Here is a 25,640-nt window from a genome sequence, read left to right as displayed (position 1 = left end):
CGCCAACATTTGTTATTACTTGTCTTGTTGATTACAGCTATTCTAACAGGTGTGAGATGGTATCTCATTTTGTTTTTGATTTGCATTTCCCTAATAACTAGAGATGTTGAGCATCTTTTCATATGTTTTTTGGCCACTTGTATGTCTTCTTGGGAGAAGTGTCTGTTCAGGTCCTCTGCCTATTTTTTCATTGGATGATGATGATGATGATGATGATGATGATAGTTGTATGATTTCTTTGTATATTTTGGATATTAGGCCCTTATCAGAGGCGTTCCTTGCAAATATATTTCCCCATTTGGATGTTTGTCTCTGCCTTTTTGATGTGCTCTGCTGTGCAGAAGCTTTTTAATTTGATGTAGTCCCATTCATTTATTTTTGCTTTTACTTCCCTTGCCTTTGAGGTCAAATTCATAAAATCCTCTTTAAGTCCAAAGTCTATGAGTTTAATTCCTATGTTTTCTTCTATGCAAATTATTGTTTCCGGTTGTATATTCAGGTCCTTAATCCATTTTGAGTTAATTTTGGTGTGTGGTGATAGACAATGGTCTAGTTTCATTCTTTTGAAGGTGGCTTTCCAGTTTTCCCAGCACCATTTATTAAAGAGGCTTTCCTTTCTTCACTGTATGTTTTTGACTTTTTTGTCAAAAATTATTTGCACATATAAACATCGGTTTACTTCTAGACTTTTGATCCACTGGTCTGTGTGTCTGTTTTTCTGTCAATACCATGCCATTTTGATTACTGTCACTTTGTAGTATGATTTGAAGTAGGGCAAAGTGATGCCTCCAGCCTCATTCTTTTTTCTCAGGATGGCTTTGGTGATTAGGGACCTTTTGTGCTTTTATACAAATCTGATGATTTTTTGTTCTCTTTCTTTAAAAAATGCTTATGGGATTTTGATGGGGATTGCATTAAATCTGTATAATGCTTTAGGTAATAAGGTCATTTTAACTGTGTTAATTCATCCAATCCAAGAACATGGAATATTTTTCCATTTCTTTGTATCTTCTACGATTTCTTTTAATAGAGTCTTATAGTTTTCATTATATAGGTCCTTCACATATTTATTAGGCTTATTCCTAGGTATTTTATTATTTTTGTTTCAATTGAAACATGATTTTTTTTTCATTTCTTTTTCTGATAACTCATTATTAAAGAGTATAGGAATGCTATGGATTTTTGAACATTGATTTTGTATCCAGAAACTTTACTGTATTTACATATTGTTTCTAGTACTATTATTGTGGAGTCTTTAGGGTTTTCTGTATGAAGAATCATGCCATCCACAAATAGTGACAGCTTGACTTCTTCATTTCCTATTTGAATGCCTTTTATTTTTTTCTCTTTCCTGATTACACTCATTAGGACTCCAATGTTATACTGAATAACAGTGGTGACAGCGGACAACCTTATCTTGTTCCTGATCTTAGAGGAAAAGTTTTTAGTTTTCACCATTAAGTATAATGTTGGCTGAGGGTTTGTCATATATGGCCTTTATTATGTTGAGGTACTTTCCTTCTATACCTATTTTATTAAGCGTTTTAGTCATAAATGGGTGCTGTATCTTGTCAGACTTTATCTGCATCTATATTGATATGATCATATGATTCTTATTCTTTATTTTCTTTATGTGGTGCAGCACATTAATTGATATACATATGTTAAACAATCCCTGTGACTCTGGAATGAAGCCCATTAGATCATAGTGTATAATGTTTTCAATATATTTTCATTGGTGAGTTCAGTCCATTTACTTTAGGGAGATTAATTGAAATACGAGGTTTTCCTGTAGCTATTTTATCCTTTGTTTTCTAGTAGCTCAGTGTTTCCATTGTTTCCTGTCCTTGCATTTCTATATATATATACACATACGTACACACATATATATATATATTCAATTTTGGTTGGGTTTTGTGGATTTTCTCTCTGGTCCTTCTTGTTTTATGTTAAGTACTTCAGTTCTGAATCTTTGGTGTGTAGTTACCATTACAAATATGTAGAGGATAGTTATACATATACAGTCATCCATTTTCTTCTGTGTGTGCCTTATCTCCATTCCTCTTTGCAAATTTGGATCTTTGAATCCTCTTTTCAGTCATTGTTGTCTCAATTTGTCCCTGTGTATGCTGAACATTCATTACTATCTTGCTACAGCAATTCTCTTCTTATTGTTTAAGCTTAAAATATCCTGTTCTTAATAAGGGTTGTAGTGCTCTGCTTCTGTCTGCCTGCTAGTCACCTTACTCATAGTTTTGTACTTTTTTTGTTATTTTATTTCAGGTGGTCTGACTCATTTCAGTATCTCCTGTAATGCAGGCCTCGTAGTGGAGAATTCCCTCAATTTTTGTATGTCTGGAAAGGTCTTTATTTCTTCTTCATATCTTAAGGAGAGATTTACTGGATACATTATTCTTGGCTGGTAGTTCCTTTCATTTAATAGTTTGAATATTTGATTCCACTTCTTTCTGGCTTGTAAGGTTTATGCTGAGAAGTTCGACAATAATCTAATGGGTTTTCCTTAATAGGTTACCATCTTCTTTTCCATGGCTGCCCTGAGAATTCTTTGTCATTGATTTTTGATAATTTTAATACAATGTGTCTTGGAGAAGGCCTTTTTGGGTTGAGATAATTGGGGTTTTGTTCACTTCTTGAATTAGAAGCTCCAGCTCATTCCTTAGATTTGGAAAATTCTTGTCAATTATTTGTTTGAAAATGCTCTCTGATACCTGCTCCTTTTTCTCTCCTTTTGAAATAGCCATTAATCTTATGTTTCTTTCCTGACAGTTATCAGGTAGCTCTTATATTTCTTTTTTCTTTTTTTCATTCTTCAGTTTCTCTCGTCTTCCTTCTGATTTATTTCTAAATTAGTGTCTTTGATATCACTGATCCTTTCCTTCATTTGGTCAACTCTATTTCTCAAGCTTGCTATTTCATTTTTCATCTCTTTCAGTGTCTTCTTCATCTCCAGAAGTTCTATTATTTGGTTCTTCTCGAAGGTTTTGATCTCTTTGCTAAAGAACTCATTCTGCTCATCTAGTTGTTTTTTCAATTCCTGAAATCATTGATATAAATTATTTTGGATCTCATTGTATTTTTTCAAAAGTACCATCCCAAATTTCTGTCACTTAAGTCACATATTTCTATGCCTTTAATCTTATTTTCTGGAGATATTGCTCTTTCTTTCAGAGCTGCCTTGTCACCCTGGTTTTTCATGTTGTTTTATGTACTATTTCTCCGCCTGGACATTAGTGGGAGTGTATTCTGCTTTTTTTTTTTTTTCTCCATAAAGATTTATTAGAGGTCTCTCTTTGGCCTATTGCTTAAAAGGTGTGTTTCTTTTAATTTCCGGTAGGTAGTGTCCAAGCCTCTTGGATCCCTGCTTTGAATCTTGATAATGTCTTTTTTTTTTCTTATAAATATTAAATCACAATTGCTACCTTCGGTCTCAGTCCCTGTCAATCTTGGGGACAGTTTCGGTAGCACTTTCTCAAATTCCCCTAGGACTCTGCAGTGTTTGGTCTTGGATGATATGGGGTGGAGGGAGGGCATGCTCTGGGTTGGTGAGTGGGGGTTGCTGCTAGTCTCTGTTTCTCAGCCTCATGCTTCGCAATGGCAGCTCGGCTACTAAGACTCAGCTGTTGCCCCTCTGCATTTAGTTTCCACTCTGCTTTCTGCCCTGATCCTGGGGTTCTGCTGCCTGGAATTTACAGATCCCTCAGGCAGGGCTGTTCGGGGAACTAGCTGCAATTTCTCCCCTCTACCTCCTCCTGCAGGAACTCTGGCTGTGACAGGCAGGTTCATTGTTCCTCCCAATCTACCCCAACCCCAATTCCTGCCGTTCTGATCTCTGGAAGCTCTTATGCACAGATAACTCATTCAGCTGTGCTTGTATGCAAGTTGGGTTTTGTTTGTTGAGATTTAGATATTCAACTTATTGTTATTTCAAGGGGAGAGATCCAGGGACATCCTCTCTGATTTTTTTAAGTTAAAAATACATTTTTTGAACAATTGGGAAAATTTGAATATAAACTGATTATTAAAGTGACAGTATTATAGAATTTTTGATAATTTTCTTTTTAGTTATTTATTTATTTATTTATATTTTAGGCGAGGCAACCCTTGGTTGACCTCACAGATTGCAAGGACCTTGTCAGTTTACAATCCCTTATATTTTTTTATTTTTTACGCCTACAGCATCTGGTCTTCCTAGGTGGTGTCCCATCCAAGTACTAACCAGGCCCGACCCTGCTTAGCTTCCGAGATCAGACAAGATCGGGCTTGTTCAGGGTAGCATGGCCGTAGACCTGTTAATTTTCCTGAATGTGATAATGGTATTTTGGTTGTACAAGACAATGTTCTTCTTCTTAGAATCTTCAGGCTGAAGCACGTAGAACTGAAGTGTAAAGATGTCTGCAACTTTTTTGATATGATTCAGCAAACTTACATAGAAATAGAAATGGACTTAGAAAGTGAAGATGGAAAAAGGTTATTGTTGACTCTAGCTGGAGGGTATATAGTCATCGTTCACTATATTATTATTCAACTCTTCAATATGTTTGAAAACTTTTATAATAAAAAGTTGTATTTTTTAATTTAAATGAAATAAATCTGAACTAATAAACGAATAAAAAACAAGGTGTACTCATTTTGAACAATGATTTGTCAATATTTATCAAAAATTTTAAATATCCATTCACTAATGTCACTTCTAGGAGTTTATACTAACAGAGATACTTGCACACATGTTCAAAGCTGTATGTATAAAGATGTTCATTGCAACATTATTTGTAATAACAAAACATATGTAATAATGTAAAAGCAAACTAAATGTCCATTAAAAGGAGAGTCATCAAAAAATACTCTGGAAGTCTAACTATGCAACCATTTACAAGAAAGGAAGTATAACCATTTGGTAGGTAAAACTGAGCAAATTTATATTCTACAAAGCATGATCCTTTTTGTAGAAAAAAGGGTAAATTAGTATTTGTATTTTTAGATGTTTATAAATGCATAAAAAAGGACTGGGATTATATTTAGCAAACTGGGGAGGGGAGCAGGACTGGGAAGGAGAAGTTGGAATAGGGAAGGAGAAATCTTGACTTTGATTTCTATATACTTGTATAATTGGATTTTTACAACAAATGAATATATTCATTTATTAACCATGTAGCTAAAAGTTTTTAAAAGTTCAAGAAAATGGTCAAAAGAAAAATGTACCAAACTGTTAGCAACAATTACCTCTGAGAGTGGGAGGGGAGAATTTCCATGTTATATTTTTCATATCTCTATATTGCAGGAATCCTTAAACAAGAGGATGTATTAAGCTATTAAGGATTAGTGTGAATTTTCTACTTTTTAAGAACCCCCTCTCTCAGAGTATTAGAGCATATAAAGAAAATAACATGTAAAGGGAGAGTCTATAAACTCCCTCAAATCCTTTGTTCTCATTGTACCTTCCCTTGTGATCCCATCTCCACCCCCAGTTAGGACAGATTCTCATGGTCTGATGTGGAGAGAGGGAGCGGTGAGTGACAGGATGGGGGAGACAGGTCCTTACTTTTGCAGTCCAAACCCTATCAGGGCAGTTCCTGACTTCCTTCTTGGTACTCAGAGTCCTTGACAGAGCCAGAGGAAAGAGTTGTGGTTCTCAGGTGGCTGTACCTGGTGGTACATCTACTTGTGAGAGTGTATTTCCTGGTGTAAAAGATATAGCAGCCCGGACCTGCCTGCCTTGGCCAGGCAAGCCCATAGAACTTTACTGAGTGGCAATTTTGTGTCAGCCAGCCTGTGGATATGCTGCTTCATTTAGCTGTTTTCTTTAACCAAGGTGAAAATAAAACTTCCTAGCTCCTCTTCTCCTGCCTCTAGCAGACTTAGGAGCTGCCTGTCATCCTGTGAAATCACAAAGTGCCACTCTTTAGCATTGTTGCTGGTATCAAAAGTCATTTCTTGGACGTGGTTCCATAGTGTAGCTTTTAGCATGTCTGCTTTACATGCAGAAGGTCCTGGGTTTGCGCCCCAGTGGAGCCACGGTCCATGGTCTACGGCCATGCCACCTTGAACAAGCCCAATGTCTGATCTCGGAAGCTAAACAGGATCGGGCCTAGTTAGTACTCAGATGGGAGACTACCTAGGAAGACCAGGTGCTATAGGCATAAATAACAACAACAACAACAACAACAACAACAACAACAATAAAAGTCATTTCTGAAAAGGCAAGAAAGAAAGCACTGGTGTTCTGACCACCTAGTAATAATAATAGTAAGAAATAATATTTGAGTGTTCCCAGCAGATATGTCATAACTAAGTCTGATGCATTTTCCTGAGCTGTAATGAGGAGGTAAAGAAGATAATGATTATCATAATGGTTTTATACTTACTGATTCTTATGGGCTGAATTATATTCCCCCAAAATTCAGATGTTGAAGCCAGAACTTCAAAATGTGACTTTATTTGGAGATAGGGCCTTTAAAAGAGAAATTAAGATAAAATGAGGTCCTATGGGTAAGCCCTAATTTAATATGACTGCTGTCTTTTAAGAAGAGAAGATTAGCATACGGAGAGATAGAGAGGAAAGACCACATGAAGACAGTGGAAAAGACGGCCACCTACATGCCAAAGAGAGAGGCCCTCAGAAGAAACCAACACTAGTGACACTTTGATCTTAGACTTCTAGCCTCCAAAACTGTGAGAAATGTTCTTACTGTTTAAGTCACCCAGTCTGTGGTATTTGTTATGATAGCCCAAACAAATTAATACACAGCCCAACCATATACTATTGAGCCAGGCCCTGTATAAAACTTTACAACTATTAACTCCTTTCATCCTAATAACACATTTATGAGGTAGCCTCTATTGTTATTCTTCAATTTTAAGGAGAAAAAACTAAAGCACAGAGGTTTGTGTAATAGTAAAATACTGGAAAAGATTAAATGCTCACCTCAAGGAGAATGGACAAAGACATTGTGGTATATTTATACGATAGAATATTACACCACAGTGAAAATGTACCTACAGTTATACTCAATAATAGCAATGAATATTAGTAATATAACACTGAATAAAATAAGCAAATCCAAGAAGACTACATATAGCATAATACTCTTTTTATAAGGCCCAAAAAACAACTAAAATGAAACAATATCCTATTTAGGATCGCACATACGTATGAGAGAGATAAAGTCTATTTTCAAAAAGTACAAAGGGATAATAACCAAAATTCAGGCTAGTGGGTCCATCAAGGAGGGTAGAGAGATAAGAAGCAGGATGGGAAGCGCGTAAGCAGACATAAATTATTATTGATGTGGCTAGTTCTTGGGTTAGGTTCATCATAGTTTATTATGTTTTCTATAAAGAAATAAATGACTAGTGAATAAAATTAATTCAGGCCATGAACAGACCAATGGAAGAGTTTGATATGAATCAAGTATTTTAAATATGGTTACTCCAATTTTTTGCACCCAAGGTCTGTTCAAAAAGAGTGAGGGTTCATTTAAATAACCTGTCTAAGCTCTCCAGGTGTATTAAATGGCTGAGTCAGGATGTGAACCCAGGAAACCTGGCTCCAGAATACGTGATCTTAACCACGGTTGTATGTTTGATATTCCAGGCTGCTTCCCTAATGGAAAAGAAATAGGGTCTACTGTGAAACCTGAAGGCCTATCCTACCTAGCTACCATGATACAGGCACTAGCCATCAAAGTGGACCCAAGGGTATCCAAAGTCACTAAATCTAGATTTACCCCTTCTTTAGACTGGGCCAAAAGCTCAAATTTCATGTGGAAAGAAGAAAGAAGCTTTGAGTACACAAGAATGTACTTTAGGTCTTAAAAGGGAAAAGTAAATATTTGTGTGGCTCTCTCCACAGAACTCAGGGGAAAGGCTAATGACAGATATTATTCATAAGGCCTACAGAGGAACCGGGGCAGTGCAAGTCAAAAGACAATCAGCTTGTGTGCAGAGGCCAAACTATGCCCTCAGAATGACTTACTCAGGGTTGATTTTCCTGGTTAGGTTCCATGAGGGCCTTTTGTACCACAGACATGACCATGACATCATTCTCCCCTCCCTTGGGTTACAGATTCCATATAGAAAATGTAAGCCATGTAGAGTAGAAGATATGAGATGAAAGGTACTAAACTCCTAGGCCCTCATCAGCCCAGCCTGTGGTACCATCTGTCTATATTTCAGTGCCTTCAAAGGACGTGAGCATCAGATGGCTTGAAATAAGTCCAACTCCACACTAGCACAAGAGTAAAGAAAGGGGCAAAAGCTTCAGGGATTTGGCTCTCAGCCCAGTCAAAATAGCTCAAGGGCACTCATCACTCATCCCACTATACCCACCAACTAAACAGGGAGTCTGGTTAATCTTCTACTCCTTGGAGGCCCTTACTTGGAGGCAATCAGTGGGCCAGGCAGCCATTTGTAAGGCATGCTTCACTACCCTGCTGCCTCTAAAATCTCCCCTGAACAAGGACCATTACCTTTGCTATACACTGGAGCCAGGTTTATGAACCCTTAAATCTAGGGAAGGTAAGTATCACGTGTCTGCCTGAGGCCAGCAGAAATGGTGATGGTACTGGACCACCTCCTGACATGAGTAGACTCTGCTCGCTTTTTTTTTTCTCCTTCTTTTATTTTCTTCTCTGCTTAACTCTCCCATTCTACATCTCTTCCCATGTTTCAAGTCTGCCTGTAATTTTTCTATCAGCGCTGAAGGTGAACTCAGACTTGCAGCTGCTCCTGGATAATCCAATACAGAGAGAATATGAAAAATCTTTATTTTCATCACAGATTTGTTTTAAAAATCTTATTTGGACCCATTAGGATGGAGCCCAACATTCTGTATTTTAATAAAGCTCCCTAATGAAATCTAGATGCAAAAATGCTTAACATATACTTGGAGAAACACTACAGTAGGCCAAGCTCCAAAAGTCTAAATGGTAGGAGTGGAATCAGAATATTTTCTCATAGAAATGACAGGCAGCTCCCAGGAAAATGTAGCTCTCAAGTACCTGGAATTTAGTACTCAAAAAATTCCCACAAATAAAATCTCAAGAAAAATAAACAATATACAGTAAAAGAACTATAACAGCAACAACAGTAATATTTAAAATAAAACCTAAACACATAAATAAGTCAAGAACCAATGAAAACATATCTTTAAGGATATCAGAATATAATAATTATAGACTATGTTTAATATGTTTGTGAAAATAAAAAAAAATAATTGAAATTTAAAACTCTATTGATAGTTTTAATTGATAGATTTAGTTACTGAAAAAGCACAACTAAAGAGTAATTAACTGGAATATAGAGCTGAAGAAATTATCCAAAATGCAGCATAGTAAGACAAAGAGGTGAAAAATATAAAATAAAGATTAAAAGATGTGGAAGACAGAGTAAAATGGACTAACATAACTCTAAATGTAGTTCCAGAAGAAAAGGAAATGGGACAGAGGTAATAGTTGAAAGTATAATAGCTGAGAATGTTTATAAACCTGATGATACATATATCCAGACTCAAAAAGCTCAAAGACTCAAATAGATAAGCAAAAACAAATCAACACTAAAACGTATCCTACTAAAACTCCAGAATACCAAAGACAAAGAGAAGATTTTTGTTGTTGTTGTTTTGTTTTTTTGTTTATTTTTAATAATTTTATTCTCTAGTTACAGTTGGCATGCAACGTTATATTTGTTTCAAGTATATGACATAGTGGTTAGACATTTATATAACTTACAAAGTGATCACTCTGATAAATCTAGTACCCATTTGACACCATACATAGTTATTACAATATTACTGAAGATATTCCTTATGCTATACTTTACATCCTCATGACTATTTTGTAACTACCAATTTGTATATCTTAATCCCTTCCCCTTTTTTGCCCACCCCCAACTTCCTTCCCATCTGGCAACCATGAAAATGTTCTCATTTCTATGAGTTTGTTTCTGTTTTTTGTTTGTTTGTTTTGATTTTTAGATTCTACATGTAAGTGAAATAATATGGCATTTGCCAAAGAGATCTTAAAGGCAATGAGAACGAATAGAGAGATTACTTTTCGGGGAGCAAAAGTTAAGACTGACTGCTGACTTTTCAAAGCAACAACAGAAGACAGAATATAGTAAAATTATATCTTAATTGTGTTGGGAGAAAAATAATTACAAATCCAGTAAAAATATCTTTCAAGAATGAAGAAGGAATAGAAACATTTTATACAAAATAAAAATAAATAAATAAAAAAACAAGAGAGTTTGCCATCAGCAGATTATCTCTAAAGGGAAATCTAAAGGAGAGACTTCCAGCAAAGGCAAAGTGATATCAAATGGAAGGTGTGAGATGCAATGAAAAATAGTGAGCAAAGAAAGTGGCGATTATGTAGGTAAATCTGAAAAAAGAAAATCATTGATTGTATGAAGTAATAACATCTTGTATAATTTTTAAAAGAAAGGCTAAAACAATAGAGAACTAAAATACATGATAATACACAAGCACATAAGTTGAGGGTGATAAATAGTTAAAATGTTATAAGGTCCACATATGGAAGAATGAAATTGTAATCCTATCTCACAGTATATACATTCATATATACCAAGAGATTTTTTAAAATGTCAACACAAAGAGCTGTACATGAAAGTTCATAGCAGCACTATTTATTAATAGCCAATAAGTGAAAACAATCCAAATGTCCATCAACTGATGAATGGATAAATAAATATGGTATATCCAGACATGAAAAGATACATGTTATAAATTCCAATTACACTAAATTACCAAAACAGGCCAATCAATAGAGATAAATATTAGATCAGTTGTTGCTTAGGGTTGTTGAGGGGCTGTAAGGGGACAGAGTGATGATAGCTAAAGGTTACTTTTGAGGTTGATGAAAATGTTCTAAAATTAACTGTGGTGATGGTTGCATAACTCTGTGAATATATTAAAAATATTAAATTATATACTTTAAATGAGTGAATTTTGTTATGTAAATTATATCCCAATAAAGCTATTACCAAAAAATAATATAAGGTTTTGGTATCATTTGAGAAAGTAAAAATATTAACTCTAGACTTTGACAAGTATGCATGTTAACATTAGTAGGATAACCACTGAAAAATAGTAACTGAAATAGTGTGTATTACTTCTCAACCAGTAAAGGGAAAATCGAATGAGAAAAAAAAAATATCTAATAAATCCCAAAAAAAAGGCTAGAAGGAAGAGAAAAAAGGATAAAATGCTCCGGCCTGGAGTTTCCAACCTCTATCAAAGGTGGCAGTCCAAGTTACACCCAGCAGTCACATGTGTGCTGAGAAGCAGGCTCTTCCATGTGCACTAGGGTTTGAGACGAGTGGAGGCTCAAGCCCTATCCAACCCCCTCTATTAACAGGATCCCTGGAGAAACAAAACCCTGATGTTAGGCCTGGGCTCACCAACCAAATATCACCTTGGGATGAGACATGCTATCTTTGGTCACCAGGGACCAAAATTATTCTTCCAATTAGTTGAGGCCTATAGGTCTTAGGTTCTGAAGGAAAATTAGTAATTCTGTTGCTGAGAGGTCACTGGAACTTTGGCACACAAGCTGGTCTGACTTATTAAGAGTGTAATGGGTTTTGAGAAACATTTGCTGATTTAATAACAGCCATGAGTACATCTAGTACACACCATCATAGACACAGTCCCTGGGTCTCTCTCTAGGGCAACCTGTTATCACTATTTGTGCTGTGGTTATTCCACCTATTGGTACTGATTGATAGGAATGCTGTCTATACCCTGACCAGAAAAGATGGAACTCCCCCAATTCTAGCTGAAAAGTGGAGAACCTTTACCCTTTTCTCACTATTCCTTCTTCCCCTCTGAGCTAGAATCATCTCTTAGTTCTACCTCTGGAACTTGGAGTTTAGTCTTTACCCACACTGAAACATCTTGCCAGAATAAAATTCTAGGCAGTATTTTCTCAGGACAGCTCTGGCCATGCATCTGCCAACAGCACCTCCTGGCCCCTGCCCCACAGGGTAAGCCACCATCCCTTTACTCAAGACTGGAAACAGAACAGGGCCCATCCCTTTGGCGCAAGCTGCTGCTGACCTCTGGCCTAGTTTGGAGACTAAGCAACAACAGTCACGTACAGTGAATGTGGTATGAGGCACAAATGGAAGTGGCTCAATTCTTTCAACACCATTTAGATCACCTACAGATTGGCTTTCTTACTAATCGGTCATACCTGGAATACCGTTTCATACAGAACCTTGCACCCTCCAACACACATACACACACATACACACTCCCTCCCTCCCTCCCTAAACCCTTCTTCATGAATCTCTATTTCCATTGTTTGTGTTTCAATGTGCTTTAGGAAAATGGAGGTGGAGAGCAGTAGTTAATATCTACTTGGAAAAGAATTCTGGAAAGGTGAAAGCTATAGATAAACATAAGCCTCCTTCCCAGCCAAAGCAAAGAACAAGCTCAGCAGAAGATGTTGAGATGGCTCCTTGAGGCAACAGTCTGTAACTGTCGCAGGGTAGGAGCTGCCTTGAGCACAGAGTTGAGGGTTCTTCCTGCTTTGACACTCACTGCCCTTGGTGGAGAAGAGAGGTATACTCTCTTGGATAAGCCAGGGAAGATGGGAAGCAGGATTCCCCCTACCATCCTGTCAGCCCTACTTCTGCCCCTATGTGATGTCCCTCAGCGGGCAGCCTGTGAGTCAAGTCAGAAGCAGGGAGTAACAAGGCAGCTTCTGGAAGATTAATTCTCTTTTCTTTCTCACTATTCACCCACCAAACAGTCATTTCTAAGTTGCTGTCATCTTAGAAAAAACATACTGCTGATCTATATGGACACGTTCAGCTTCTTTAGAGTCCCCCACCCCTTCTGCAGCCCACAGCCATCCACCCACCCACCCACGGCCTATTTTGGGCCAACATAATTTACAATTCCCAGAAATGCCTGAGAACAGCATATGCACTTTTGGTGCCAAGCCTGGCGAGTTTTACAGATTTTCATTTAGCAGGTGTCTGTTGCTAAATCAGTAGCAGCTGCTAATTGCTTTTCCTCCCTCGAACCTTCAGACAGAATGAAACATCTGGTGTTCTCTCAAGTCAGGTTAAAATCAGACACCTTATCATTCTTTCTTTGGGTTCCATTTTTATTAAAAAGCTTTCAGCTGATGCCTGGAACAGGAAGCAGAGAGCAAGGGCACCCCAGGGGAAAGCGAATGATGCTTAGGGCAACAAAAGAGGATGAGCCTGCCTCATGCCACCGGATCATGCACAATGTTGGGTTGTGCAGGCCAGTCCCCACAAGGTGAACTTTAAGCCCATGACTACCCAGGGAACTTGACGCTTCATTTCTTGAGCAAGGATTCTGAGGCCCCTGCTGCCCTTTAACTTGCAATGCTCCTCCCTGCCCTGAATCTTCCAGCACTGGCACCTCACACCCCGCCCCCTCTCTCTTCCAGTGAAGTAAGGGAACTATTCAACATGCACAAGCTTATCCGCAAATAACAGTAATCTCAGGGGGGAATAAACTATATACAGTGGAGGAAAAGTACAGAACCCTATCATTTCTAGCTGCAATTCATATCGGTGTTCTCTTGTGACTTTTTAGGCCACTTTGAAAGTTGTTTTGTTTTTCTTTTCCCCCCCAAAAAAAGGTTTTTCCTGGTCTCCAAATCTGCCTCTTGATTCTAAGTCAAAAATATTCTTAAAGGTACCTTAATAGCAACTCAAATATTTTTATAATATTAATAAATAATAATCTTAGCTAATTTTTATTGAGTACTTACAGTAATATTGGGCATTGTGGTAAGCACTTTTCATGTATTATTTTATTGAAGATTTAGAAATTATTATGGTCATCCTCATTTTACAATCTGGAACAGGCTCAGAGAAGGGCTATTGATATTGTAGAAGCAAGACTGGAACAGCAATCTGGCTGGATTAGAAACCTGTACTCTGCTGACTGGGTATTTAATAATGTTAAAGAAGTACTGATAATTAGTGTAGATACTATAATGATATTGCAAGTGTGTGTGTGTGTGTGTGTGTGTGTGTGTGTGTGTGTGTGTGTGTGTATGTGTGGAGTCTTTGTATTTTAGAGATGTATAAGAAAATATTTACAGTTAAAATTAAATGAGATTTCCTACAAAATCATCCAGGGGTTAAGTGTTTGTGATTGAGTGACAGGGCAGTTTGAGGTGGAGGTGTACTGATTAAAAAAATAAAAATAAAAAACATTGGCTATGAGTTCATAATTGCTGAACTGGGTAATGGATACATTCAGGTAATTTTTTCGACTTTAATGTATTTTTCCATTTTCCATAATATAAAACTATACACATACTATCTACTACCTTGTAGAACTTCCTGACTTAAGCAAGATTTTCTCTGCCCAAACTTCTTTCCTGGGTCAGCTCCTACCATTAAAGTTTCCTCAAATGGTACCCATGTAGTACTGGAACTTAGAAATGATCACCCTCTTCTTTGGCTTTCTAACCTCTCAGTTTCTCTTAAAGTCTCAAACCACTTTACATAAGGTCCTAGGTGTGTGGGACATAAGAGGAGGCTGGGAGGACAGCTGTTGAGGTAAGAGGAGAGCATCCTGAGGTTTTTGCCTATTTCTCCTTTCTACTTCATACCTTGTTCCTTAATTTGGCTAGAGGCTGTTCTGAATGGAAGTATCAAGAATCTAGAACTCCCAGAATTTTATCTTTGCTTCTGTTCAAAGCTCAAAATAGCTCTTCATCCTTGGTTTGGGGTACTTCACCTATTTATCTCTATGAATTTTAAAATTCACTTGCAGTTGATTTCAGGTCCTAACATTTTTTTTATTCGTTTTTATTGAGGTATAACTCACATACAGTAAAGTAAAAAATGATCTTAACTTTTGTCAAGCCCTATAGTTGACTGTTTCACTAAGAAGAGCTCCATCTCTGTCAGGTATGTGCCACCCACACCTGTTCAATGATAAGTCTCCTTAAAGAAAGAACAGAAGCAGAATAAGAGCTGAGCAGTATTGAGTTGCCTTTGCTCCTTTGTATACTATATATTGGTCATTTTGCTTTCTCTTGATTTTCCTTCCCAGGCCTTCTCAGAGTTTCATGTGCACACCAATCCCTAGAAGATTTTGTTAAAATGCAGATTCTCTCATTCTATAGGTCTGAGATGGGGCCCAAGATTCTGAATTTCTAACAAATACCCAGGGGAGGCCAATTCGGCTGGCCTGTGGACTACTTTTTGAGTTACAAGGACTCAGGGTGCAGTGAGGAAGATGGCATGGTGTAGTGGAAAGAGAACGGGCTTTGAAAACAGAATCCTGGGTCCTATTTTGCAACATTGCCATTCACTAGTTGAGTATCTTTGGGTGGACTGCTTAATATCTTTATGTTTGTCTCAGTTTACTTCTCTATATAAATGAGATCACATACATTTCAAGGCTGCCTGTGAGAATTAACTGAGAAGAGGGAAGTAATAATTCTAGCACATTTCTGGGCACATATGTAGGCCCTCAATACATGGTAGCTGTTATTATGAGTGTCAGACTGTGCCCCACCATTCTCTGTTATGAATACTAATATTTCACATTTGCCTATGCCACACCTGGTGTGTACAGTATTGTAACCCACTGTTATGGACTGCATGTTTGTGTCCCTAACAAATTCATATGTTGAAGCCCTAACCCCTATTACGAAGATATTTGGAGGTGGAGCCTTTGGGAGATAAGTAGGTTTAGATGAGGTCATAAGGGTGGAGCCCATACAATGGAATTAAAACTCTTATAAGAAGAAACGCCAGAAAGTTTGAGGGCATTCTCCCTGCCATATGAGGACACAATAAGAAGGCAGCCATTTATAAGCTGGGAAGAAGGCCCTCACTAGAACTCAACCATGCTGACTGACACCTTGACCTTGGATTTCCAGTCTCCAGAATTGTGAGAAATAAACTTACATTGTTTAAGCACTCAGTCTATGGTTTTGTTGTGGCAGTCCAAGCTGACTAATACACCTAAACTTAGCATACCAGCTATTCGATAAATATTTATTGAACTCCTACTGTATGTCAGCCCTGAAGTATTATATTTCCCTCTAGTTCTCTCATGGCAAAGCAGTATCACTGTATTTGAACAGAAACTCTATTAGTTTTGACTGCTCTTCTTAATATACTTATGATTCCATATTTTAATTTGAATGCAGATGACTTAGCACCCCTGAAGCATCACATGCCTCCCTTGGAAAGAAGTGAAATTTTCTCATCCTAAGTAATTCCAAACTCAGAATGACTAAGTATTTCCACATCAAACAACCTCTACTATCCTCATTTCCCTGACAACATTTATTAAAGGTTACTAAAGAACCCTCCTCAACCTGATAAGGGCATCTGTGAAAAATGCACAGCTGAAATCATACTTGAAGATGAAAGACTGCATGATTCCCCCTGATATGAGGAATAAGACAAGGATGTCCACTTTTACCACTTCTATTCAACACTCTACTGGAGGTTCTAGCCATGGCAATTGGGCAAGAAAAAAGTATGACACATACAGATTGAAAAGAAGTAAAACTATCTTTATTTGTAGAAGACATGATCTTATCTGTAGGAAATCTGAAAAAAGTCCACATCGAAAAAAGAAAAGAAAAGAAAACTAGCAGTAATAAATTGAGTTTTGAAAGGTTGCAGGGTATAAAATCAATACAGAAAAATTAAATGTATTTCTACAGAGTAGCATGAGCAATATGAAAATGAAATTAAGAAAACAGTTCCATTTGCAATACCACCAAAAAGAATAAAATACACAGAAATAAATTTAACAAGTGTAATACCTATACTCCAAAATGACAAAACATCATTGAAAAAATTAAAGATCTAAATAAATAGAGATCCTGTGTTTATGGATTGGAAGACTTAATATTGTTAAGATGGCAATATTCCTTAAATTGATGTATAGTCAATGCAGCTCTATCAAAATCCCAGCTGGCTGATTTGCAGAAATTGACAAAATCATCCTGGAATTCATATGGAAAGACAAGAGTCCCAGAATTGTCAAAACGATCTTGAAAAAGAAGAACAAATTTAGAGAACTCAACTTCTCAGTTTCAAAACTTTCCATAGAGCTACAATAATCAAGACAATGTGGTCCTGGAATAAGGATAAGCATATACATCAATGGAATAGAATTACTAATCCAGAAATAAACCCTTACATTTATTTTGATTGATTTTGACAAAGGTGCCAAGATATTTCAACCGAGAAGAGTCTTTTCAATAAATGGTACTGGGACAACTGACTATCCATGTGCAAAAGAATGAATTTGGACCCCTTCCTCACACTTTGTATAAAAATTTACTTGAAATAAATCATAGAGTTAAATGCAAGTGCCAACATTATGAAACTTTTAGGAGAAAACATAATCATAAAACTTCGTGACCTTGGATTAGGCAATAGTTTCTTACATATGACACGAAAAGCACAAGCAGCCAACAAAAATTAGAGATTAGAATTCATCAATATTTAAAGACTTTGTGCTTCAAATGCAAAAACAACTCCCAGAATGGGAGAAAATATTTAAAATCATATATCTGATAAGTGTCTAGTGTCAAAAACAAATAAGAACTCTCACAACTAAACAATTAAAAACAATCCAATAAAAAATAGGAAAAAATTTGAAAAGATGTTTCCCCAAAGAAGACACGTGAATGGCTAATAAATACATGGAACAATATCCAACATCATTAGTCATCAGGAAATACAATCAAAACCACAATGAGTTAGTACTATACACACCTACTATGATGGTTATAATAAATAGGTAATAAAAAATGTCAGTAAGGATGCAGAGAAACTGGAATCCTTATACGCTGCTGGTGGAAATATAAAATGGTAGAGTCACTTTGTAAAGCAGTCTAGCAGTTCCTCAAAAGGTTAAACATGGAGTTATCATATGACCCAGCAATGCCACTTCTAGGTATCTACCCAAAAGCAGACAGTCAAACAGGTTTATACGAATGTTCATAGCAACAATATCCACAATTGCCAAAAGGTGGAAACAACGCAAATGTCTATCAGTGGATAAGTGGATACATAAAATGTGATATATCTGTGAAATATAATATAAACGGAACCATTTCAGAGTCAGAGCTTCCATCCCAGAGGAACTGCGTAGCACATCTTATTCCTCAAACCTTTGAAACGTTAAAAACGGGACAAAATAGCCTTTGGACTGGGCCTAAAGCGGCACTGTATTCCAAACAGCTGTTTACAAAGATAACAGACATCATGACTATGGGACTGAAAATTAAAGACATTCTTTATAATTAGCAACACTATGTTAGTTTATCTGCACCTACAGAAATTCCTTCCTTCTATTCCTGTAATACTTCCCCTTCCCTTTCTCACAAACATCCATTGCCTTCACCTCCTAATCTGAACACTATTCAGGTTTCTGTCTGAATCATTGCTTCTTAAATAAATATTCTTTAAATTTCAAATAAATGCTGCTCCTCACTTTGGCTTTTTATTTTTAGGCTAACAAATACAAAAAATATCATTCAGCCATTAAAAGGAGTGAAGTACTGACAAGTGCAGCAACATGCATGAACTTAAACACTTCATGCTAAGAGAAAAAGTCTGTTAGAGAAGACCACATATTATATGATTCCATTTATCTGAAATGTCCAGAATAGTCAACTACATAGTGACGGAAAGTAGATTAGTGGTTATCAGGGCTGGAGTCGAGAATAGGGAGACATTGCTAATGGAAACAACACTTCTTTGGGGGATAATGAAAATACTCTAAAATTAAATAGTGGTGATGGTTGTACAACTCTGAATATACTAAAAAACACTGAATTGTACATTTTAAAAGGATAAAGTTATGATATATGAGTAATATCTGCATTACCGCCCCCCCTCAAAATAATGACTGAAAGGAGAACAAGGCAAGTACTCCTTTGTGTAGTGCTTTTTAAATATTTTTCAAAGCTCTTTGCTATCTCTTATTATCTTTTGTTATCTGTTATATTCTGTTTATGACCTGTGAGGTAGAGAGAGCAGATATAACTTATCCCAGTGGATGAATGAGGAAACTACTGCTTGATGAGGTAAAGTTAACTGTTCAAAGCTCCAAGTCAGTGGCAGGGTGGGACTGGAAAAGAGTGCACAGCAGAGCCACCCTGGCTGCACACAGGAATTGCCCGGATTGCTTTCTTAAAATGGGTATGTTTTGAAATCAATTTTGGTGATTCTAGTCATGCAGCCAGGGTTGAGAACGACCTGTCCACAGACTGAAGAGAATAAAATCACCCACTAGATAAGGCTTTTTTTTTTTTTTATTGCATAAAGAAATACTGCTTGGAGTAGTGGCTCAAGTTTGGGGTAAAAGTATAGGTTACAATGGCCAGAGGCTGTTCCTTCTTATCACTTTAGGAAAACAGAACTAAGACAAAAACCAAGCAAGCTCTGGAGGCAAAAGGGCTGCTGCCCTGACACTTTCATTCGCTACTTCCATTCCTCCCATGGGCTCAGGGGCTTTTGCCTCAAGACAAACCCAAAGTCCAGGACATTTTATTCAAATAGGAAGAAAAACCAGAAGTGGCCTAAGTCAGGAGGGAGGAAAGAAGGTTGGCCAGTTCCCTAATCAAGAAGGCTGTCTTGGAAACATACAAAAAACAAAGGTTCCATTAGTCAATGTGGAAAAGAAAGCCTGCCAGGGAATTTTAATCTCCCTCAGCAAGGCTTATTCAGAAACAAAGCCCCCTTCACTTCATTATCACCTAACAGCTCAGGGAGCCAGGTGGGGCCAAAGTTCCGAAGACTAACATCAAAAAGCACACACGAATAGGAACCCCCCTAAATTTCTAAGATAATATTAGGAACAGTAATAACACCGATGGCATCTGACACTTATTAAGTACTTACTATGTGCCAGACACTGGGCTCAGTGCTTATCACACATTATTTCCATTCATCTGAGCACTGTTTTACAGATACGAAAATGAGATCACAGAGGTTAAGTAATTTACTCAAGGTCACAGGGCTAAAGGTAGAGGAGCCACAGACAAGCTGGGTCCAGAGTCCCTACTTTTGATACTAACTCTTAACATCTATGCAGAAACAAAAAGACTGAGAACGCACAGCAAACAATGCAAACAGCTATTATTGCTCAATGATTTCTATTTTATTCTTGTATTTTTCTGTTTTCTATTCTTTCCATTTTAAATATATGTGACTTCTGTAAAGAAAACATTTACACATTTGTAAAGACAAAGGCACAAAAGCCTCGTGCTTTTTGTTGTTGTTGTTTTTTTAATGTATTGAGAAATAACCACACTCGCATTGATGACTTTTACTTTTTTATCTATACTTTTCTGCATTTCACAAATTTTCAACAGTAAGTATGTCTTTTGTTGTAATCAGGAAAACATTATTTTAAGTGATTTAAAAAATAATTTGTCTGGAAAAAATATCATCTATCATCCCTCTCTCTTCACGCCCAAGATCTCAGGTATGTGAGAGGGATCCTTGGAATTCCTCTGAGCAATACAGAGGTTCAAGTTGGTTGACTAACTCATTTATTCTACCTGTGTATGCTACCATGTCCTAGGTGTGAGGCCCTGCAGGGGACAGATACCACAAAAGACACATCCTTGCCCACAGACAATATTTATGATGCAGTGCTGGGAATCTGGGGACAGGATGAATATATAGTCTGATCAAACTATGGAGTGCTAAGCAGCTATTACAAAAGAATGAGTTATGTCCATACCCGTAAAGATTACTGATTATCTCCTGTTATGTTAAAGGAAAATATACTGGAGTACTGTTTATAGTGTAATGCCAATTGTTTAGGAAACCTAAACCAAAACAAACCAACAATCCTAGAAATGAAACTCTTTATCTACACTTATGAGCAAAATAAAAATATAGAAAGACACACAAACCTTTAACACAACTTACTCCTAGGGGGAATAAGATTAAAAGTTGATGGGGCAAGATAAATAGCTTTCTCTTTATACTCCTCTGCCTCTGATTGAATGTTTTTCCAATGAGCATGCATTATTTTTGTTTTAAAAAATCCTAAAAGTATTATCAGTCTCCTGAATCACTAATGAATATTATATAAAACTTATCGCAAAAGGTTGATCTGGCTTAATACTTGAAAATCAATCTAAACAAGAAAGAGGAAGAAGGAAAACCATGAGCTTTGGTATCAGGATGACGAAAGTTCTCAGACCAGTTCTGTTGATTCCTGTGTGTCCCTGTACAAGTTACTTAAACTTTCTAAAATGGAGATGCTAATACCTAATTTACAGGGCTTTGTGGGGATCAAAGACGAATAATGAATATCTAACAATGACAGAGGGCCTCCTATTTGCCAGGTGCTACGCTATGTGCTTTACAAATATTAACTAAGTTAATCCTCAGAACTGCCTTAAGGAGGTAGGCACAATTTCCCTCCTCTGCATCTCTTTCTCTCCCTCTCTCCCTCTCTCCCTCTCCTTCTCCCTCTCTCCCCGTCTCTCCCTGTGGAATTCATGATTCTCCATCTTGCTCTTCAGAATTTCAATGATGAGTTAGTTTACCGTGTCCTACCTCCATGCCTCTGGACATGGTCTTCCCTTAACTTGAAGCGTCTCCTTCCTCTGCAGTTTGCTTGCACATTCTAATCATCTTTCAAGGCTCAGTTCAGGCTTATTTCTCCATGAAGCCTTTCTGGACCTCTTAATAATCACTCTAGGAGGTAGCACGGTAGAGTGCAAAGTGCACGACACAGGTTTAGCCTGAGCACCTACAAACCATGTAACTCTGAACAAGTCCTTTAACCAGTTTGAACCTGTTTCCTCATATGTTAAATAGAGTCCTTGTGAGAAATAAATATAACATATATACATTATCTGGCATATAGTGGGTACTCTATAAATGCTAATATTAATTCCCTTCCCATTTCTTAGAACTCTGGAACAATTGCAATTTAGCAATTATCCTGAATTGCCTTGTGATTTTCCTTTTTCACAATTCTGGCTCTAGTATCGCCATAACTTTTTAGGCATTTATGCCTTCTATTTCTAACTGCAAGTTTCCTGAAGGTCAGGAATGTACCCTGGCTATTTCTGCATCCCCTGCAGCATATAGTATAATATTTGACAGAGAAAAGGGCTCAATAAAAATCTGTGTAGTGACTAGTGTGATCATGCTGGATTCAAGGAGAATATAAGACCCTCAAAGATCAATCTTAAAATAAAGGTAGTAACTAGACATATTCTAAGGTAGTCCTTATAACTTGGTTTCAACCAGGAACCCCATTTACTTCTCAACCCTCCATTATCCTCACACACTGCATTCATCTGATCAGAAATGCACTGGCCTTTATAGGTTAAAGCACAATTTTCCCCAAATCGATTATTCAGAAAGCTAAGGACTGGTTTTTTGTTTGTTTGTTTTTGCTATGGATTATTTTGAAACCAAGCTCTTTATGTTTCAAGTACCCTCAGGAAAGCAAAAGGGCAGTGTGTTCCTAGTTCAGGCCCCAAATCCAAACTATAACTTTTTTAAATAGCTCAATTTGCCAGTCATAGAAATAACTTTTCTAGATCAATTAGCTCATTTCAATGTGCTTATTAGAAAAGAGTGAGATTCTCAAGCATATTTGCATTGGTGACAGCAAAGTTTCCCAAGCAATACACATGGGTACCAGGTGTGCCAGCGACTAAGCTGTATCCCAAAAACACTGAGGTGATTGCGGGTGGTAGATAGTTACCCCAATAATGAAGAAAATCATTACTAACTTCTTCCACTGAATCTGAAAGTTCAAAACATTCAAAAGAGCCACATAACAGAGAAAAAGTACTGGGCAGAAGAGGATGGGTAGTAAAGGGGGGGAAAAAGAACTTACATAAGAGATCAACATGGATACACGAAAATAGAAAATTTTGATAATGAGATAACAATATACTTGAGGCTTTGGGCCTTTTAGAAGAAAGGAGCTTGATGAAATAAAAAGCATTATCATTCTTCTTATTATTATTCTAGAAGACAAATGGCTACAAACACAACTATAGGCCAGGCTAGAGTCTTTGGTCTGGGAAGTGGGCTGATATAGTGCCTTTAGGTTTCTTTTCTGTTTCCAATCTCCCTTGCTCAGAACACTGCATTCAGAAGAAACTCTCATGGGCCTTAGAAGGCAAAAGGCACAAAGCTAGGGGATGCGGCTTGGGCATAGTGCCTCATTCTGAGGGCCAAATAAGATTAGTAATTGAAAAGCTAATATGTAATCAGGTTCCACAGGCATCATAGTTAGCTTCTACCTCTTGGCTTTCACTTTCCAGAAGGTAGTTTAGCCTGGAATAGATGATATTCTTTACAAAGTCACAGGCATAGATAAGGAATCTGGTATCACCATCAAGCCAAAAAGCTACTGGCTATAACGAGGAGCTTACAAACTAGGCAGCACATATATTTCCAAGACCTGGACTATTGTCAGCTTGGGAGGGGGTAATCTTAACATGAGATCCATGGATGGGCTTGTAGGGAGAGGGGTGGGAGGTGGCAGTCTGTGTGTCCCTAGTAAAATTGTAAGCAAAATTATGTTTCTGTATTTTTTTAGAAATAGCTGCTATGATTCTCTTCAGCTTCTTAAAGAAGACTATGACCTAACTCTTAGATGGAGGGAGGCTAAGAAGCATCTCCAGCACCTTGACTCACTAGCATTCAAACCCCTCCCAAAATTTCAGTCAGACAACACAGAAAGAGCTGTGAAGTCTGTGTCAGGAGACCTGGGTTCTAGAGGCACCCATATTGGCATCTTCAGCAAGTCATTTTATCTTCCTAAATTCCCCCTCTAGAAGTTAAAATTAGACCAGACAAGCTTCCTCCTGGTGGTGGAGCCTGACCCCCACTTGAACCCTTTCCCTTTAAGAAGCAAAAGAAAAATTGCCCTGCAATATTTCATCCGAAGCCAAAAAGAGACCTTCTCCAGAATTCTTGCTGCAAAGAGCACTTACTTGTAACATAGGCCATTGTAATACACGTTCCTTCTTCTAAGGTGTCAGCTTCGAAGATGGTGAACCAGGAGGAACTGAGACCTGGGCATTCTCTAGCTGGTCTGCAAACCCTGGTGCCAATGAGTCACAGGACAGAGTACAGCACATGGAAATTCACTGATGACCCCCAATCCTTTAGCTGACTATGCCAACTTCCTACAATCCTCTCTCTGTCTTTATATATGTGAGTGTATGTTCGTCTGTGTTACTGGCATACACACTAATTAGTTCATTTTATTTTCCTTGCTTCCTCATTACTGCTAATGAGCAAAAAAAAAAAAAAAAGGTTTAAAAATATAAAGGGCCAAGAAGGAAGGGCAAAAGAAAAATCAAAAGCTGGCTTCCTGCCTAATTGGATCATCAGGCTTAAGAAGGAGTTGCCTATCTGCCTATGTCTTATTTTAAGTCAATCTGAGCTCAACTAAGGACTTGCAAAATAAAAGTCCTTAAGGCCAGCTGTAGCCCAGGAGGGGTCCCAACCATTTAAAATAACCAGACCAAAGCTAACTGGCATGACACATGCCCACCACTGTAAGGTTTCTCAGCTTCATTTTAGAAAAAGAGCACCAAGATTATTTATCAGAGTGACTGGAATCACTAGTTAAGAGAAAGCTCATCAGAGAAATTTCAGTGTTAAGGAACATTACTTGAACATTCTTGATAAGCTGGTTGGCTATAGCTTGACATTTATTTGGAAAGTATTATGTGTTATAATAAATATAATAGCAAATCTGCCATGACACAGAAGAAAAGGAGAGGGAAAAAGGGATGGAAGGGAGTGGAGTGAAGGAGGGAGGGAAGAAAGAGAAAGAGGGGAGGAGAGAGAAACATTGTCCTCTGTATATAGTAGTAAAGCTGTTAAGGGCTGACTTGTGTCTTCCCACTCCCCAGCCCCCAATTTAATATGTTGAAGCCATAATCCCTGATACCTAGAATGTGACTATTTGGAGATAGGGTCTTTAAAGAGGTAATTAAGTTCAAATGAGGCCATAGGGGTGGACTCTAATCCAATCTGACAGACGTACTTATAAGAAGAGTAAATTTGAACACACATAGACACCAGAAATATATGTACACAGAGAAAAGACCATATGAAGAGGCAGCAAGAGGGTGGCAATCTGCAAACCAAGGACAGAGGCTACAGAAGATCCAATCCTGCTGGCACCTTGATCTTGGGGATAATAACACTACCTTGCCTCATAAGCGTATTGTGAGGATTAAATAAATTAGTCCATGGAAAGCACTTAGAACAGTACCAGGCACATAGTAAGCACTAGCTGCTGTTGCCACTGGTGCTGATGTCAAAAGGGCTAAGAAACATCAGCAGGCCCAGTCAAGTTATATTTTGATTTAATGAAAACTTCACCACCAGCTTTCTGACTTCAGGTATGTGAAATGGACTTTTTGGGACCTTTGCTTTCAAGCTTGCGCATCATATCCGTTTGCGCTCAGTGGTTCTGCAAGGACTATTTGGCTTTTTTCGGGGAAAAGGTACCATTAAGAAGGGAGATAAAGGTGACCTGTTTGGAGGAACCACAGCCACCTTGATGATGGCAGAGACTGTTTTGCCAAAGTTGTGAGCTGGAAGCATTCAAAATCAAA

The 25,640-nt window shown here is 37.6% G+C and overlaps 1 protein-coding gene and 1 pseudogene across 5 annotated transcripts in view; both read right to left on the bottom strand.

Moving 5' to 3' along the window:
- The window catches only part of TMEM164 (transmembrane protein 164), a 182,634-nt gene that overhangs the window by 63,889 nt on the left and 93,105 nt on the right, over window positions 1-25,640 (bottom strand). The window lies entirely within an intron of this gene.
- On the bottom strand, window positions 4,189-4,307 carry LOC112484196 (annotated as a pseudogene).

This window comes from Pteropus alecto, unplaced genomic scaffold, assembly GCF_000325575.1.
Source record: "Pteropus alecto unplaced genomic scaffold, ASM32557v1 scaffold107, whole genome shotgun sequence".
NCBI classification, from domain to species: Eukaryota; Metazoa; Chordata; class Mammalia; order Chiroptera; family Pteropodidae; genus Pteropus; species Pteropus alecto.
This window is presented reverse-complemented; position numbering and strand designations above follow the sequence as displayed.